The sequence below is a fragment of the Scleropages formosus genome, chromosome 21 (genome assembly GCF_900964775.1).
Source record: "Scleropages formosus chromosome 21, fSclFor1.1, whole genome shotgun sequence".
NCBI lineage: Eukaryota > Metazoa > Chordata > Actinopteri > Osteoglossiformes > Osteoglossidae > Scleropages > Scleropages formosus.
In genome coordinates this window covers 6,804,794-6,821,719 of record NC_041826.1, presented here as the reverse complement: position 1 = coordinate 6,821,719, position 16,926 = coordinate 6,804,794, and the positions used below count along the sequence as shown (strand labels likewise).

The 16,926-nt window shown below is 40.5% G+C and overlaps 1 protein-coding gene across 2 annotated transcripts in view; it reads right to left on the bottom strand.

The window, feature by feature from the left end:
* Positions 1-490, bottom strand: part of LOC108924251 (PTB domain-containing engulfment adapter protein 1) — a 65,792-nt gene extending 65,302 nt beyond the window's left edge. For both annotated transcript variants that reach the window (XM_018735502.1, XM_018735496.1), the window contains exon 1: positions 392-490. The gene's annotated coding sequence lies outside the window, so the exon portion shown is untranslated. The remainder of the gene's footprint in view (positions 1-391) is intronic.
* Between the last annotated feature and the right edge of the window lie 16,436 nt (positions 491-16,926).

The window sequence follows — 16,926 nt, the reverse complement described above, 5'->3', positions numbered from 1 at the left end:
GACAACTCCGCCTCGCGCGCACATCCGTGAGCGCTGCTTCAATCCCTGCAAAGTTCAGCAAGTAGGGATTCAGAACAAAGTGGAAATAGTCTGAATCCTGTCAACTTTTAAATTAATTCCGCGCCATTTCGGGGGTGGAACCGATTAAAAATGGCATTATTTATAACTCAAAACTAAATTAAAGACAACTGTTTACAAACATTTTTTTGAAGCTACTCGGACTCGGAGCTGGATTCTCTGTCTGTCTGTCTGTCGTCCTGTGGATCAATGTCTTGTTTGGCACAAACACACAACATCGAACTTTATTCTTCCCCCACAAAATGTCGTTAAGAAAGAGCGGCACAATAATTCCAGTTTGTCGCTCCGAAAACACTTTAACCAGTTCACTTACCCGCAAAGACGTGCACTTCGCAGTCTGCCGCCTGGTCGCCCTCCGCGCGCGCGCAACCGCGTGCTCAACCCTCTCTAATCCTCTCACATTCTCCCTCGCCCCGCGCCGCTCTAACTGGGAAAGTTTGATGACGTCAGCTGCCACAGCGCGAGACCAACGTTCCAATGGAGCCGGTAGCCCGCTGTCCGCTTAAAGGGACACCAAGCAACACGAACGGATGCGAATACATCAAAAAAAAGAATAGTAAAACTGTAGTAAACGACCGATAAAAAAGTAAGAAACCAGAACGCAGTCTGAATTTATGTATATTGAATTGTTTTCAGTTATCTGTTTTACAAACCGGTACATTTGCTGCCATATCATATATGAGTTTCAGTTGGAAAAATACAACGCTGGTGAGCGCAGATCTTGAAGAAGAAAACGTGCTTTATGTACGTGGCATTTTAAACATTTTTTATTTTTTTTGCTTTCCGTTTGAGGCAGCATACAGATTAATTGGTATTTTGAACTGTGAATGATATTAACTGACTTCGAACAGGCCGAGTGTGACACAGGCACAGGCGTGAATCAGTTTGCCTTTCCATTTGTCTCGGGCCTACTGTACTGTCAGTGAGAGGCAGCAAGAACATTATAGCACTCATTTCACATTTTACTCATTCTTTTTTTTTTTATTTTTTATTTTTGAGTAAGGAAAAATATCAATCTGGCTATCCAAAGTTGAAAAAAAAAAATGTTATCTTTCCTAAAGAAAGGACCGCTACAGAGTGTAACAAGCAACATAAAACCCAGAATAAGTATGACAAGAACTGGTGGGAGTTCTGCATTTGTTCTTTACCATTATTTATCTAAGGCATTGGTCCGGGGAAAAGTGCGGAATCAGACATCAGTTTTATGACGATTACTCATTTATAAAGCAGGTTATTCTTACTGCATCACGTCAGCTTGATCAAGAGTTCTGCAGACCAGTGGGATTCAAACTGAGGACCTTTAGGTTGGACAACAAGAACCCTGAACACCACACTGCCTGTTCCTCAATTGTTTTGGGTTAAATTTCTTCTGCTTTAAGTATTAGTACCTGCAAATTTGAGCAAGTGTCATGGTAACCAGTTGCTGGTGCCCATCCAGAAACACACTCAAATTTTACTTGCTGTGACATGAGAAGTCAAAGGAGGCGTGTCATCACACACCACTTAAAAGCTGATACGAAACCTTCTCAGACTGAGTTCTTCAAGACGCATCATGAAGGATTCATTTAGCTGGAGACTGGCTGCATTTACATTTTACAGGACTTTTCAGAGATGAAATCATCATGACACTGGAGAGGAGAGTTTCTTTTGTGAAGGGCAAGTGCTGATCCTTCAGAACTGCATATGTTACATTTGCATTACATTTATTTATTTAGCAGATGCTTTTCTCCAAAGCGATGTACGTCTCAGAGAAATACAATTTGTGCATTACATTAGGAGAAAGAGAGACATAGTTGCACACGTGTGATTCTTAAGTAAATCTGGTTTGTTTCTTTCCACTATATGCACCAATGTTCATCACACGAGTAGGTGCATAAAACTCAGAATAGATGCTTTTCTCGACAGCTACTTCCAATGAACTCTAGTTATACACACACATACGCATACGCACATAAACACACAAACTAAAAGATCAAGTGAGTCACAGATGCACTATAACAGTTGAGCTGGGGTTGGATTTAAATGCACAACCCTGGAGTTGTTAAAAAACATAAGAACAAGTAGTGCTGAACTCTTCCCCCTGTCAACTTGTTTAATAGATTTTTATTTTAGAGTAATTGTAAGCCCTAGAGCTATAAGAGGACAGCTGGTAGTGTAGTGTTAGGGCTACTGCCTTTAGTGCAAAAGTCACAGGTTTAATCTTCCCTCTAAATATAGTACCCTTGAGCAACATACTTACCCTGAATTGCTCCAGTAAAATTACCCACCTGATTAAATGAGTAAATAATTATGATCTCGACATTGGAAGTCACTTTGGAGAAAAGCATCCCTTAAATGAGTAACTATAACTTATTTTTTAATTTTTTAAAAACTTTGCACACCATTGCTCAACTTTTTATTGACATTTAATGTGAGCAAAATTTGCAACAATAAAAATCCTTTAAAAGCCCTGAAAATAGTTGGTCACTTTATCCTTTGACCACAGGAAACAATTAGAAACTTTAGTTCTGTAACTGAGTGTAAATTGGGTCTAAGCTTTAAATTTTAAGTGAGAAAATATTGAGGAGCAACCAGGAATATACAGACCTACTTCAGTGCATGGAGTTTCAGTGGCTTATTTGGGCATGTGAATGTTTGAAGTCTGTACATGAATAAAATATAACAGGAAAATGGAACCCACACAATAATTTTCATCTATTTTGGAAGAAAGCAGGTTCAAGATGTCTGGTTTTCTGAGTTCTCTCAAAATGACAAAGAACACCACAACTCACTGGTCTAAAGTGGAAACATGTACAATGTAAAACCAGACAGAAAGTCTAGTTTTTCTAAAAAGACTTTGAACATAGGACTATTATAATGCAGGTGTGGTATTTTTATTTTAAACGTCTATATTCATTTGTGTCTGTTCTTCCACTCTCAACTAAGTCTTTCATTTCTTCCATTAAAATTTAGTTTTATTTTTATTGAACATCACACATCGGAATAATAATAATGGGGCTCCTGGAACTAATGTTGTTCTCTTACGTAAGGTATTGTGCAGGCCTTGTGCTTTTTAAACCATTATACACAAAATCCACAGTGCATAGTGCAAAAGATGCTACTGAAAATTGTTAGAGTGGTTGATTTCACAGCTGAGGGTTTTATGTGCTTTGCAAACCAGAATGCAATATATCACACTGGTACATTATCCAGTTGGACATTTGACCAAAATGTGAATTTTGCACATTTCTCTGTTTTACATTTTTATCATGGTATGAGAATTTTTTCCTCTTATACGAATCAGTGGCATTAACTTACATTCAGCGATTGAAACCTCTTCAGGCCATAAGATGTGTATTTTTTGCAGAGAGTAAAAATACCCCTGCCCGAGGCTCCCCTTTGAAAGTATTCATAAACATTCAAAACTCTGGAAGCTATTGGTCATGGTGCCTGCCATTTCATCTCAGCAATTTTACACAAGAAGCCTTTTAAATTTAATGGACTCTCTCTAACGAAGCTGCCAATTTCTAGTTTTCAAAATCCCTTCTTCCTCATCACTTGCCAAAAAAATGCACACGTTTCACACCATTGAACTGGGAGCAAAGCTCATATTCCACACAAGACATTTTTCTTTATGAGACACTTACATTATACACTGTATATCAGTATTTACATTATTTATATGTGGATATATATGTGTGTGTTTGTGTGGAATTTGAATACATGTAGTGGCAATTTACACTTGTGCACAGACACTAATATGAAGACATTGAATGCAAAAAATGGAAACTGTACGTGCAAGGCCATTGTATTTAATAGTTTTTCATGTGGTAATTCTAAGAGGGTGCGTTGGCGCAGTGGGTGGGACCAGGTCCTCCTCTCAGGTGGGTCTGGGGTTCGAGTCCCACTTGGGGTGCCTTGCGGTGGAATGGTGTCCCGTCCTGGGTGTGTCCCCTCCGGCCTTACGCCCTCAGTTGCTGGGTAGGCTCCGGTTCCCCATGACCCTGTATGGGACAAGCAGTTCAGAAAGTGTGTGTGTGTGTGTGTGTGTGTGTGTGTGTGTTGTAATTCTTATCAAAATTGAGTTTAGTACAGAATATTATTTATTTTCTAATGAGAAGTCCCCTAAACAAATTAACAACTTGCCACAGTATAGCAATTTACACACTTAGACATTTAAGGTAAAACTGAGGTCTTAGATTAAATATATTAATAAATTAAATGAGCACATTTTAAAAGTTTTAAAATTGGAAGTAGGTGCCTTTCTTAGGGGGGGTCCGGTGGTGCAGTGGGTTTGACTGGGTCCCAATTTCTGGTGGCTCTGGGGTTCGAGACCTCCCTGGGGTGCCTTGCGATGGACTGGCGTCCCGTCCTGGGTGTGTCCCCTCCCCTCTCCAGCCCTGCGCCCTGTGTTGCCAGGTTAGGCTCTGGTTCACTGTGACCCCACCAGAATCTGTGTGTGTGTGTGTGTGTGTGTGTGTGTGTGTATTTTTTACATTATGGCCCAAATGGGCCACTGTGTCTCACAGACACAAGATGGAAAATATTAATTATTATACTCTGTTTGAATAAACTCATCTGATTTTTCTCCTCTTTAATTTTTTATTAATAATATTTTTCAGCTCAGCAGACCTTTCATGTTTTTTTTTTTTTTTTTTTCCTGCTCCAGAAAGGCATTAAAAAAAAACTTATCATTGTTTATAATGGACTGTGGTAGTTTTTGCTCGGTGTATGTTGAATATATGAACTGAAAAATACTTGGTCTCTACATCTGCAAAATTAGGACATTAACTACAGAAGAATCATCCTGGTTGCTACACACAAGTTACTCACAAGTAACACTTTTGGCTATTAAATGATTACAGGTATGGCACGAAAGAAGGCCAAATGATATTTCTTTGGGTGACGTACCTGTAATGCCTCTCATTTTTGCCAATATTGAAGGCAGTCAGTGTGGCCAGACCTCAAGGGAACTCTTTTAATCTTCCTTAGTGGGAAGGACTAGTCACAGGAGATAAAGTTTCTTGGATGGTGTTAGTTGTTGCCAGGAGGTCCAATTGAAAATCCAATTAGAGAGTTTGCCAATACGAGATTTCTGTTTTCTTCGCAGCCATTTCGAATTTCACGCAATCCTATTTGTTGGAGTCTACCTGCTTACCAGAACTTATACTGTGGTAATGTTTCTGACTCAGTTTGGCCATTATTTCTATACTCATTTAGACAAGTTCATTACAGATGTGTCACACTCTTATTTACTGCGTGAAAGCAGTTCTTCTTTAGACGGTGCTTTTGTTGTCTTTTTTCCCCAACGTTGCTGTCTTTAACATGGATCTCATCACTGTGACCGAGAGTTAAGGTGGTGGTGGGTTTCTCAGGGAAATGTATTATTATTATTATTATTATTATACATTTCATGCACATCTGCATAAAGAAACTGACTGCAGGGAATAGGTGGTGAAGTCTAAATGTGCTCACCTGGGTAACTCATGTGATACCGCGTACTGACTCCTTTTTCAATGCCTATTCTCTTCTGGAAGCTTCTTCCCTTTGATTGTACTTAATTGTTCATAACGTTGAACACATAATTTAAGGTACCAGTAAAAGTATAGACTCTCAGTTAGGCTACCAGCATGAGAAAAAAATCTATCTTGTTTGGAGCTGTACAGGATTTCCATTTGAGGGAATCCCGAATACTATCAGTAGTGCTGCAGTGTGGGCTTTAAATACATAATTTGGGAATAACGTGATCCCATCCCAGAATTCAGACTGCTACAACACATTTTATTTATTTTTTTGTCTAATTTTGAGCTGCAGTATTACAGTTAAACGCGGCTGCAAAAGTGATGAGTGTGGAGAATCATTGTTTGCATTTATTTGCAATATATATTTGTGGTGGTGTAGTGGGTTTGACCCGGTCCTGCTCTCCGGTGGGTCTGGGGTTTGAGTCCCGCTTGGGGTGCCTTGTGACGGACTGGCGTCCTGTCCTGTCCCGGGTGCGTCCCCTCCCCCTTCAGCCTTGCACCCTGTGCTGCCGGGTTAGGCTCTGGTTCGTTGCGACCCCACTTGGGACAAGCAGTTTCAGGCTGTCTGTGTGTTTCATCTTTGAGGGAGTTTTTGTGATCATTACTATATTTACATTATTTTAATCAGAACTGCCTGCACATAGTTCTGCAGTAACCATCCAGAGATGTAGTCTGACCCTGTGAACTCATAGTGTTTCCTGACTTTGTTCGAGGATTGATTTCTGTATCCAAGAGAGACATTAGCAAAAGTATATGCATTTTTATGACAGATTGCCAGCCTCTTGAGGGTGTGAAGGACAACATGCAGAGATGATAATCACGCTCGAACTCAAGTAAAGAGAGTTTCTGAGACTAGTGCTCAGCACAACTGTTCACTGTTACTCTGGCAGAAATTGTGAAGGTCCATGTACGCTGCGTTCATTCGTTTTTTTTTTGTTTTAAAAATGATAAACAAATTGTGAATTAACTATGTTTAAAATTCATTTTCGGTCAAAATGTAAAATATTTAAATTACGCCTCATTTGTAGTTTCTTCCCGTCTTATTTTTTGACTGAGTTATTTTGTTTTGTGGTATTCTTGAACAACCCGGATGTAAACTAATTGAAACCGCTCATAATCCATCAGTGGCTTCGTCAAACATGCTGCCTTCGCTCCGAGTTGTTCATGGGTTATTATGGATCACTACATGCTTTTCGAAAGCAGCAAGACAGTGACAGTAAGGGAGGATGACATGTCCACCGAGAAAATCGGCAGGATTTTTCAGGCGCTACTTCTTAAGAATCTTATTACTGATTAATCAAAGGTGTTAAAAGCACCCTGAAGTTCTAGGTTCCAGTTCTAGGTTGGGCTACTTGTTAACTGAAAATATTGTGCACTTAGGGCATTCATCATATTTGGTATTGTGGGATTTTGATTTCTACAATTTGTATGATTAAACAAAAAGAGAAAATTAACAAACAAGTCCTTTTCTTTTTTTGTGCATATGCTCAGAAACAATAAAAAGCTGTTTTTCTCATTTTTCTGCTTTCAATATTAAATCAAAAAACGAATGAACGCAGCGTACACGCACCAGTGTACAGGCACCTTTCAATGACTGGAAAAGTCTGTGCATTCCAAATACTGAGTCGTGAAGCGCTAATGCAACAGAGGCAAATCGGTTATACCGCTCGCTCTCCCTCGACTCTCCATCATGACAGGTAGTCATTGCTCTGTGTAATTTATATGTGCTGTTCAGGAAAGACGCCAGGAAAACTACAGCACACCCAGGTGCAATAACGCAATATGGATTCTGACAATAAATACTGGACACAGGAAACACTGATTTGCTTTTCAGTTTCAGCTGAGAAAGAGATTTGGCGAGTATGAGCAGGCGGTCGATGTTGATCGAAAGACTGGATCCTAATCTCATAGAAGGAATCAGGCAAAGTAAAGCCAAGCTTTCAAAATAAGGACCGATAGTTCTAGAGGTCTGAGCAATACGACGTACTTTAGTGGCAGCACAACAGGAAAACTGTCATGTCGCCCAACCCGGCAACACAGGGTGTAAGGCTGGAGGAGAAGGGGACACGCCCCTGACGGGATGCCAGTCTGGCACAAGGCACCCCAAGCAGGACTCGAATCCCAGACCCACCAGAGAGCAGGACCCAGCCAAACCCGCTGCGCCACCGCACCCCCCTTTCCTTTAAACTAAATAAATGAAAACAGCCCTTATGCTTACTGCCAATATACAAGCTTTTTGGGCACAAATGTGTTGGTGTCCGATACTTCCAAAGCGTGTCAGCGCATCCCTCCCTACAATGGGGTCAGCGACGGCCCCACGAGCACGAGACAGGCCAGCAGAGGAGAGGCTCTTTAAAATAACGCAGCCGCACGGATACCGCTGCCATTCACCCTTAAGCCTAGCACAATGGCTCACGCGATGCTGCTCTCGCTCCCTGCGCTCCAAGTTATAAATAGATTTGGGGTAATCAAAGGCAGTGTCCCGGAAGGCCTGGCGCTTGCGACGATATCCTCCCCGGCTCTCCTCAGCCTCAAAGTCGGGGTCATGGCAGCAGCTTCAGAGGCGTCAGCATCACAATCTGATTTCCACCCTGCATTACAGCAGCTACAGGCGCCATTAGCTGCAGCCTGGCAGCTTCCAAAAAGGGCCGTCATCCAAGCGCTTCTGTGTGCGTGCCACCCCAGAGGCACCGCCGTGCCGCTCGGTTCCCAACAAAGGCGGCCGCGGGCAGGAAACCGCCAGCCTCACCCTCCCCAGGGGTTCGGGGATCTGAGACAAACGGGCGGCTCGCCTGCCCCCTTTTGAAATGGCACTTCCGGGACGTGATAGATCCAGAGGGGCCGAGCAGCGGCGACTCTTTTGTGTCGGACAAAGACGCACGTTTCAAAAAAGTTCAACCATCGATCTGCGTCTCTTCTGTTCCGTGTGTTTCCCAGGCGGTCCCGAGGGAAACGGAGCCTTCTTCCACCTGCACGCGTGGCGTGGACATGAAAAATAACATCGCTTCCGAAAATGTTGCCTATTACTTCAGAGCTGAGGTGGGAACAAAAGGAACTGATTTTCACGGTGGAGGAGTATCATTCACATACGTGCGCACATATGATAATTTCATATCCCTTAATTTAACATCATTTCAGAGTAACATAGACAATGATATCATAATCAGGCAGTAATTGCAATCATTGTTGTATTTTAAGAATGATGTGCTTTGGTGGTCTTTTTATGCTCGTGGAGAAATACCCAAATGTGCTAAAGACGATAAAACGTTTCTTCAGCCTCCTTCTGTGATTAATGGGTTTGAGCAGGGATTTTAGCACAAGGAATTGTTTGGACCTTTCATAAATAATTTATGCTGCCAATAATTTGGGAAAATAACAATGAACAATAGCAGAAAGAAAAAAAATGAAAAACTGTTGCCAAAAAAAAAAAAGAAGAAGAAAAACCTTTGGTCCGTGTCAAATAAAATTAAAAGTTACTTAACCAACGTGAAAAGTGGTATAATTACCCTCGTATAATGCGTGCCATGGCGTTCGGTGGGAAAGCAGTTTCCCCTTCTCTATATACTAATGACTCCAGCTGTGCTCGGTGTCCCTGTGCTTGCAGCGAATTTCCAATCAGTTAAATGGGTCTCCCCCTGAGAAGGCACATCACTCCTCAGCGCTATACTGCCCTGCGCCAGGCGTCCGTTGCTGAAGGCTTCCCAAAGCAGCGGACCACTCCCAGGTAATGAGATCACAAACCCAGAGGCTTTGAGCCCCCGTGAAGAGACATTCCGAAACAAATCCTTTCTGAGAACTGTTGGGGATTGCTTCTTTCTTTTCTGGGACTTGCATTATAGTTTGCTCCCATCGATGACATAATAACTCATTAGTTGTGTTCAGAGAGCTGGTAGTAGAGTGGTTTGTGCAGCAGCCTTTGAACCTAGAGGTTACAGGTTTGAATCTCCCCTCTGGGTGTAGTACCTATGATCAAGGTGCTTACCCTAAATTGCTCCAGTAAAATTACCCAGATTTATAAAAAGTTGTAAGTAACTCTAATTACCTTAACATTGCAAGTCCCTTTGGAAAACTGCATTTACTTAATGTATGTGGAGGATGTTTTTATGCACAATGCAAGAAGTTATCTGTCCATCCTGATATAGATGAGTAATCTGGAATCAAAATGTCAATTTTTCAACATCCCCTACTGTATGATCGTTTCAGAACCATAGTCTTGCTTAGTTGTTTTGGATGTACTGACAAAAGCTTTGTGTATTCATAGGAGACAACAGTAACAAGAAAAAAACTGACAATATTGCTGTATTTCCTTGTGCATTACCATTGTGAAATGTAAAAATAATTTTAAAAATGGTAAAACAGCTCTGCCTTATAGTCACAGGCACAGAACGGCTGACCGTAAACCGATTTGCAGAAGTACAATGTACTAAAGCAATGTTGATTCTGTTTTAAAATTGGACAGTTTTCACTATTTGTTAGTATATTCATTTTAGCATTTTGTCCTAAGTGCTATCCGCATTTCTTTATATTTGTGATACGTGCATATTTCTATGATTATTAGAACCGAGAAAGAAATTTTATTTTCAATACGGGTCGGCAGATTGGTGGATATTTGAATGCATATATTACTTTTACTTCCTTTCTTATCTTTTTACAGACTCTCCCTGTTTAAGAATTTCACTTTAGCTTGTGATTTAAATTCTGTGCTTTGCGATGCTCACTTGTATCAATCCCAGGAATTGTGTGACTTTTGAAGGTATATTCTGGGAAAGAGATAATTCTAGGCATTTTTAAGGAGACTATCAGAATGAATTTGAGAGAGCAGAATATAGTGAGTTCTTGTAAGATCTGAGGCACAAAATACATATTAACAGATGTTCGCAATAACTCCCACAGTCGATGTACTAACAGGTCTGTCTCCCGTCCTTAAACTTTCTGTTTTCTTTCAAAGCACTATCAATATGCAGAGCTTTGCCTTGGACTGAATACATATCAATGAGATTCTGCACATACAGAAATGAAGGTCTGTGTTGCACTTGGGAATCATAAATCTTGATGTTTCTGACAGATATAGGAAATCAGTACAATTTAAGTCATTAAGGACACAGATAGCCAGTAAATCCTCGATATTTAGATAAGAATTTGAATTTCTGTTAATATCACTCTTCTATTTAATTTGGAGATGTCATATCCATCTGATTTGGTGCCCCTTTTATACTTATGCACACCAGAATGTTCAATGGTGCAACAATATTGTGTTTGGTGTGCTCACATATGTTGTGTTTACTGTTTCTCTGCAGGCTGAATTCTTCCAAGTGTCATGTATGTACACGTTGTTTTAAGATTTTGAATGAAAACTAGCAGTATGGCAAATTAACTACACACTGATTGCCCTCAGTGGAATACATTTGCCTGCTTATGCGAAATAACTGTACCACGCTGGCGCATGATGGGAGAAAGCAGCCTTGGAAATTTGTAATCAAATGTGTTTACTCTTACTCTCACAGACTAATATTTATTACATCAATACATGGTCATGTACAATATAAGGTAGAATTTCCGCAGCGAAATTAAGTGTTCCTTGAAAGTATGTGAACCTTATAGACATGATCATTATTCCAGTATAAAATATTAAAACAACAAGTCTCAGTTTATTATTGTCCAGCTGACTCCTTTGTTCAAAGTCACTTACAATGTTAAGTTTGTATGCTAAAACTGAAGTTCATATACTCGTACTTCCGACTACAGGAAGATGTCTCTTATCACTACACCACATACTTTTTTTGTGCAACCAAACCTCTGTCTGCTGTTTCTAGCTCTGTAAAGTGACTCGCCAGGTAGTAATGACAACACACCGAATTCCACGCCTGGTACAGACTGTTGCTGTTCCCTTGATGTATACTTGTATAAGTGTCACAAAAGTTTGTGTCTTTAAAAAGCATACAACAATAGAAAAAAAAAAACAGTTAATTATAATAACAGCTCAGAAAACAAATATAAAAACAATTTCACTATAACAGTTTAAAAAGTTTTCTTTCCATTTTGCTGCATCTATCTATCTAAAATTTTGTTGAAAATTAATTTTACTGAGGATGGCGTGGCAGGTTAAGCCTGTGCTTGCTGTATGGCTGGTTTGGCGTTCGAGTCCTGCTTGGGGTGCCTTGTGATGGCCTGGCATCCCCGTCCTGGGCATGTCCCCTCCCCCTTGGGACTTGCGCCCAGTGTTGCCAGGTTAGGCTCCGGTTCACCGCGACTCTGCTCAGGACAAGTGATTGTTGACAATGAATAATTTTAATTTAAAAATTTAGTTTGTTGTTTAAGGGTTCATATGAAGCCAACGCATCAGCCTTGCTCTGGTGCAATTTCCTGCATAAGGTTCATAACTCTACTGCTTTATGTCCATGGAATCACCTATACCTGTAGAAATATCCCAGTGATACATATCTGAAAACTATTCCCATAAATGACTGCAGCATTTTCAGGTGAAGTTCCATATTTTCCACTGGTGCACTATATACATACCTGTGTGAAAGTAAATTAAACATTTTAAAATAAATCCTGAAAACCAGCAGTCTGCATCTTACCTACTTTGCTGGTCTCAGGCAGTTCCATGTGTCTCTTTAAGCACTCTCTCAAACAAAATAAGACTGGAGACATAATTCACAACATCCCCATGGCGAAATGAGAAAAAAGAATATAATCAATCCCCAGTCTCTTTCAGAGCTGGTAACAGATGCATGTGACCAGCTGAAGAATTGTAGGGAGGTAGGATCTCTGAAAAATAGCCCGTGAACAACTCATTAGAAGAAAATGCTAAGGAAAATTAATCAGTCTGGTAGTGCGATTAAATTCTTTGAACACATTTTAATTTTAGTTGGTCTTTGGGGCCTTTTGAAAGAACAGTAATATGAACTTCCTCATAAAGACCCCTTACAATACGTTGGAATTCAGTCACGCGTTTCCTATGAAGAAAATGCAGTTTAAAAACCAGTATTAAACATTCTGTTTTCATTGAAGAGAAGAGGAAATAGTCCCCGTTTCACATGGAAACTGTTTAGTGTGCATACAACAAGAGTGTATTTTATCATATGCAGGTACTGTTAAGAGAGTAGCAATTCTTTAGCTGTTGTGTTTTGACCTTCGAAAGTGCATTGACTGAGAAATAAACACCCGCTTAGTATTTCCAGTTATGCGAATTTACCAAATCAGTACCATTGTCTTCGCAATTCGTCTTTGTGAAAATGAGTGATTTGAATGTGCATTGGTGCATTTTCTTTTGGTTACTTTATCCTCATACAGCGTGCTATACGAATAGGTGCACGGAGGTAAGAAACATAGTTAACTGAACTGCTGCATACAGCAAATGAGTTCTGGTGGCGATTGACCATTTGGGCAAGTGTCTCAAGGACACTACAGTGTTTTTTGGAAGGACCTCTATGACACCTGAACATGATTTTGTTGGGTTATGATGAAGCCTCAGCTTTATACTCCCAAAGCGCAGCACAGCAGGGCATAAATGGGGTATAAATTGCTCACATTTAATATTCATTGACACACCAGGTGTAGGTCACACAGAAAATGGTGTTTAGACGACAATGTTGCCTACCTAAAAGTTGCCGCTAAAGCTGAGCCAACGGTTTTTCGAGACGTATGATTGCTTAGTTTATTTGGCTGTATGGTGGCAGCACTATAACCACATATTTGCTTCAGTTCCAGTTATCAAATCCTGTATAGATGCTCCTCAACTTACGATGGTTTGACTTACGATGGTTCGACTTTACAATGGTGAGCTGGCGATAGACACAGTAGAAACTGTACTGCAAATTTTGAATTTCGATTTTTTTTTTCCTGGGCAAGTGATATGCAGAGAGATACTCTCTCGCGATGCTGGGCAGCGGCAGCGATCCGCACCTCCCAGTCTGTCACGTGGCTGCTATACAGATACACCCCTGTATCTACGTTGTGTTTTGGGCATCCATAATGTCGCAGAAACGCCCATCTGTGTCTCCTGCTACTGGTGGGAAGAAGAAGAGGAAGGCAATTACTCTTGAGAAGTAACTCAAGATAATTGCCTAGCATGAAGGTGACAGGCCTGTAATGGCCATCGCATGTATGCTAGGCTATGATTTTCGGTAGGTTAGATGTATTAAATGCATTTTTGACTTAGGATATTTTCAAGTTACGATAGGTTTTGCAGAATGTAACCCCATCGTAAGTCGGGGAGCACTTGTACATACATTAATTACTAAATAACGAAAGCCTTTTGACCACACATTCAAAACCTGCACCTTTCCATTGCACATACCCAATTTTTTAAGAAACAGAATAAGGCTCCAAGCACGGTGAGCTGGTGGAGTACAGAAATATACAATGATTGGTGAACATCTAACACACTGCAAAGTGTCCAAAGGGAATGGGACACTATTAGGAAGAGAAATAGGATCTATGATTGTCACTAGACTCCAATAAACACATCGAGGACTCGGCCAAGTTCCTTCTGAGTCTCACAGCTTTTATTGCTGAGGATGATAGCCCTCCGGGAATCAGGTTTGTTCCCTCTGGCTCTGGAATAGAATCAAAATGGCACAAGCAGGGAGCGGAGGAGCAATGTGGCTATTAGGATCAGTTTAATATATTCATCTTTACTGGACCCTTCTGTATGAAGCCTCAGATATCTATTGTAGCACCTTTACACATTCAGGTGTATATTTCTCATAATGTAGTAGCTCCCTGACTGGGTGATGAACTTGCAGCTCGGACACATCCAGTTCCAAACCACTGCATCATCAACTTCCATGAGTTAGCTGTTTAGATTTAGGACTAACTGTTTAAATTTAGGGCTCTGAAAGACGCATCTTAAATTGTTGTTATCCCGCAATGCACATGAAATGAACAACTGTAATTCCATGATTTGGTCACAATCCCACCAGTCAATTTAGAATGGAATCATTAAAAAGGATGTATTGCAGACAATGCTGTAGTAAATTCGTATTTCTGTAAATTCAGGTATGCTATAATAGCCTTACGGGGGGCATGGTGGTGCAGTGGGTTCAGCCGGGTCCTGCTCTCTGGTCGATCTGGGGTTCGAGTCCTGCTGGGGGTGCCTTGTGATGGACTGGAAATTTGAGTGTCTGCAGCTGCCTGCTGAGTTTTTGCTCTCACCGTGCATCTCACTGATAAGATGAAGAATATCATTAACTTGCAACTGGTTCATGTAAATGTCACATAGGTTTATATTGTGAAACTGTCAGCATTAACAATTTGCCCAGAATTACAACATAATTTTCTTTTTTTTACAGAATATGTTAAAACATTCTCATTATAAATGCATGCTCTGAAAAATTTATGAAGGACCACAGGACATCAGAACTGCTTCCTGACTTGTGATGTGATACTGGGGTGAGCATAACCTCAAGTGAGTGTTATTACTTCATTTTATGGGCAATTGGTTATCAAGGTCTGTTGTCAGTATACTGTCTCTGCCTTTAAGCTTTCTGTTCCTGGCTCATATCCAGTGAGTGATGAAAATCAAGAGCAGGAGAACCTAGAAGGAACCTGAGCTGCAGAACTGCTGAACACTTTGTTTCCACCGTGAGCAAAAATAGGGAATTTTGCTTGGCCTTAAGGGTTTCGAAGTGCACAACTTACCAAAGAGGAAAAAGTGTCTATGTGTGATCAGTGTCACAGTAAATATGTCATGGAGACACGTAGACCAAAGCCGACAAGATTTCTACATTATGGCTGGTGGATGCCACCTCTGATCGAGGGGCACGCAAGCATGCTCAGTGGATTCCGAACTCATGTCTGCAATCCGGTGCAGTGACCTCTCTTATATGATCCATACTGTAGCTGTACCCCAGTATAACAGAGAATGAGAAAGTAAAATTTGCACAAGATGAGAGACCCCAAAACTGGTCACAGGCAACTCACTTCCCGACGTGCTGAACAAGTGAGATGTTCTAAAGGAAGCAATGCTGTGTTTCCCTGGAAATGCTCTTACCTTACCTTACCCTGAGCTGGTATTTTACATTAGAAACAACATTGTGGCAGCACAGATTATGAATGCTTAACATTATCCTCTAGGTCGTGCTGTATAGAGTACTCACCTTACTCACCTATGAGAAATGTGCATACCAAATCTGATTATGTGCTACGCCCAACTAGAAGACTTCCAGTGTTTTGTTAGATAGGGAAGAAATGAGGAAATTTTAAAAGACTAGTTATATCCTTTGACTTAATTTGGGGAAAAGTTCATATCCCCACAAAAAGCATTTGGTAGTGAATTTTAACCTTACTCTCAATCATTTGAGGTAGGTTTCATCCAAAGCTTTCTGCTTAATGCGGCAAGGAAGATGGTCAAATTGTTAATATGAACAACCTATGGAAAAACTGGTGTAAATGTAAAAAATTTTTGCTGCACAAACAGAAGTAACACTTGTTTTCTTGACCCAATAAGAGTGGCTTAAATATGACTTGAACCTCACTTCAAACCATTGGAAACAGAAAAGGAGAGTCCTGCAATAAACACAGGAAGGCAGAACAATTTCGTTTTTGGAAAACACATATTTTATTTTTGATCTGTGTTCCCCCAGTAAAATATAGTTTGGTCAGGAAAGACAAACAAATAAATAATGCCAACATAAACTTATTTACATGGGGATCCTGGTGTATGTATCACATATAAAGTAAAATCATAATTAAAAATCCCAGCAACATAAATCCAAAGGACAGGTTTTCTGAAATTAGACTTGTGGAATGCCACTGAATCGATCACCGTGATTGATTTCACTTGTCGGCTATAGAAAGACTTCCCTTCACCAGCTAAATAACCTCTTCAAAGTGAATAGGCTGCAAGACTGTTATGTTCTTTAAGACTTCATTCAAAAAAGATGAAAATGAAAAGGAGGCATTTCGCTGGAGCGTGCGCCGATCAAAGAATCAGCTAAAGTTCTCCCTCCGGCTGATGCGGTACGAGAAAGAGAACGCAATCAAGGCGACCGTGCTGATTTGATGCGACTTGAAAGGACTTGTATGATTACAATATGCAGAGACAGACGCTGTTAAATAAGCCATCATCCTAAGAAAGGGGACGGAATGGAAGTCTATGGAATAATCTTTTTTTTTTTCCCCCAAAAAAATAAATGTCAGCTGACAAAGAGGCATGCTAAAAATGCAGAAAATTTGTCATGGAGTTATCTCCAGCCTGTGAGGCAGTCGCTTATGTGAAAGCTGCTCTGAGATGTTGTCTAGGGATATGTGTACATTAACCTACTGAAGATTTAGTTTCTGAAGGGCTCACTGCTTAGAATGAAAGCTGCTACTTGTATTGACCTCAAAGCAATCCTCATTC